This window comes from Rhagoletis pomonella, unplaced genomic scaffold, assembly GCF_013731165.1.
Source record: "Rhagoletis pomonella isolate Grant_MI unplaced genomic scaffold, Rhpom_1.0 Rhpom_scaffold_00008, whole genome shotgun sequence".
Classification (NCBI taxonomy): domain Eukaryota; kingdom Metazoa; phylum Arthropoda; class Insecta; order Diptera; family Tephritidae; genus Rhagoletis; species Rhagoletis pomonella.
The window spans coordinates 13170907-13173914 of record NW_023458562.1 but is presented as its reverse complement, the minus strand read 5'-3'; the positions used below and the strand labels follow the sequence as shown (position 1 = coordinate 13173914).

Below are 3008 nucleotides of genomic sequence, written 5' to 3'. Positions count from 1 at the left end.
TACTCAACATATATTTGCTCATTTAGTTCCACAAGGAACTCCTGCAATTTTTATACCTTTTATAGTTTGTATTGAAACAATTAGTAATGTAATTCTCCAGGAACCTTAGCAGTTCGATTAGCAGCTAATATAATTGCTGGTCATTTATTACTAACATTACTAGGAAATACAGGTCCTTCACTTTCAAATATAATTGTATCTTTACTTTTAATTGGTCAAATTACTTTATTAATTCTTGAATCAGCAGTAGCAATTATTCAATCTTATGTATTTGCTGTATTAAGAACATTATATTCTAGAGAAGTTAATTAATGTCAACACACGCTAATCACCCATTTCATTTAGTAGATTATAGTCCATGACCTTTAACAGGGGCTATTGGTGCCATAACTTCAGTTTCGGGTTTAGTAAAATGATATTTCATTATTTGTATTAGGAAATATTATTACTATATTAACTCTTTATCAATGATGACGAGATGTACCACGTGAAGGTACATTTAAAGGATTACACACTATATCTGTTACTTTAGGTCTTCGATGAGGAATAATTTTATTTATCTTATCTGAAATATTATTTTTTATATCTTTTTTTGAGCTTTTTTCCATAGAAGATTATCACCTGCTATTGAATTAGGAGCATCTAGGTGGTCATGAAACCATTTAATCCATTCCAAATCCCTTTATTAAATACAGGAATTCTTTTAACTTCAGGAGTAGCCATTACATGAGCACATCATAGTTTAATGGAAGGAAATCATTCACAAGCTACACAAGGATTATTTTTTACAGTACCATGAGGTATCTACTTTTCTATTTTACAAGCAAATGAATATATTGAAGCCCCTTTTACAATTGCAGATTCAGTTTATGGATCTACTTTTTTTTATAGCACAGGCTTCCATGGAATTCATGTATTAATTGGAACTACCTTTTTATTAGTATGTTTAATTCGACATTTAAATAAACATTTTTTCAAAATTTCATCATTTTGGATTTAAAGCAGCTGCATGATATTGACATTTTGTTGATATTGTTTGATTATTTCTTTATATTTCAATTTATTGATGAGGAGGTTAATTAATTAGTTATTTATGTAGTGTATAAGTATATTTGACTTCCAATCATAAGGTCTACTAATCTAATAGTATACATAATTTTTCCAATTAATATTATAACTTCAATTTTAATTATTATTTCTAGAGTAGTGATAATATTAGCATCAATTCTATCAAAAAAAACATTAACGGATCGAAAAATGTTCACCTTTTCAATGTGGATTTGATCCAAAATCTTCATCACGTCTTCCTTTTTCTTTACGAATTTTTTTAATCACAATTATTTTTTTGATTTTTGATGTAGATATTGGTTTAATTTTACCAATACTTTTAATTATCAAAATTTCAAATATCTTTATATGAACAACTACTTCAATTACTTTTATTATTATTTTGATTGTTGGAATATATAATGAATGAAATCAAGGAATATTAAATTGATCAAATTAGGGTTGTAGTTAAATATAACATTTGATTTGCATTCAAAAAGTATTGAAATTGCAATCTACATTAACTAATTGAATATGAAGCGATTTATTGCAATTAGTTTCGACCTAATTTTAGGTAATTTAATACCCTTATTTTCAATTAATATTAATCTATTAATTTAAGTTAATGATAGAATTGAGATTTATACTCCAATTAAGGAAGTATGATGTTCAAGAAAAAGCTGATAACTTTCATCTTTTAATGGTTAAATTCCATTTATACTTCTATTTATATAGTATAATAAAAACATTACATTTTCATTGTAAAATTAAAATAATTTTTTTTATAAATTACAAAAATTAATTCACTACATTCAAGAATTATCTAATTATCCTAACATCTTCAATGTTATGCTCTAAATTTAAGCTATTTGATTAAAATAATAAAAAAAAATCTAAATCAAAAAGTAATTCATAAAATAAATAAAAAAAGATACATTTTTATATTATTATTATGAAAAAAAAAATTTCAATTAGAAAATTTAATCAATCTATTGTATAAATTTTGACCACCTAAAAATTTTTGATCAACCTTGAACAAATGACTTATAGACTACTCTTCCTAAATTTAATGGAAAATTAATAATTCCATAAGTAGAAATATAAGGTATAAATCATATAAAACAAAAAAAAATAACTCATTAAATAATTATTTAATTATTTATTTAAATGAAATAAAGAAACATGAGAAATTAAATAACCTATAAATCCTCCAATAATACAAACAAATAAGGTTAATAATTTTTTATATATAGGTAAACAAATTATATAGGGGGTAGGAAAAATCTAAGAATTCTAACCCAATAATTCTTATAATTAATAAACCTCTTATTCCACGAAGTATAATTCAACCCTTATCTCGTAATATATTTAAAGAACCACAATTTAATTCTCCTGTTATTGAATAATAAATTAACCGAACAGAATAACAAACTGTTAATCCAGTAGAAAAAAATATATAAAAAAAAGAGAAAAAATGTATATAACTTAACAAAACAATTTGTAAAATTATATCTTTAGAATAAAATCCAGCCAAAAAAGGTATTCCACATAACGCTAAATTAGCAACATTAAAACAAGAAGTAGTTAAAGGTATAAATTCCCAATCCACCTATTAAACGAATATCTTGTGAATTTTGTATATTATGAATAATAACCCCTGCACATATAATTAATAATGCCTTAAATAATGAATGAGTTAAAAGATGAAAAAAGCTAATTTATAAAATTCTTATTATTAATCCTAACTGTCTTAATGTAGAAAGAGCAATAATTTCTCTAAAATCAAATTCAAAATTAGCTCCTAATCCAGCTATAAATATAGTTAACCCAGATAATAATAATAATAACTGACCTAAAAAAGAATTATATAATAAAATATTAAAACGATTTAATAAATAAACACCAGCAGTTACAAGAGTTGAAGAATGAACTAAAGCAGAAACAGGAGTTGGGGCAGCCAT

At 24.1% G+C, this 3008-nt stretch overlaps 1 pseudogene; it reads right to left on the bottom strand.

Annotated features, from left to right (window-relative positions):
• Nucleotides 1-1242: 1242 nt before the first annotated feature.
• Nucleotides 1243-3008, bottom strand: LOC118745081 (annotated as a pseudogene).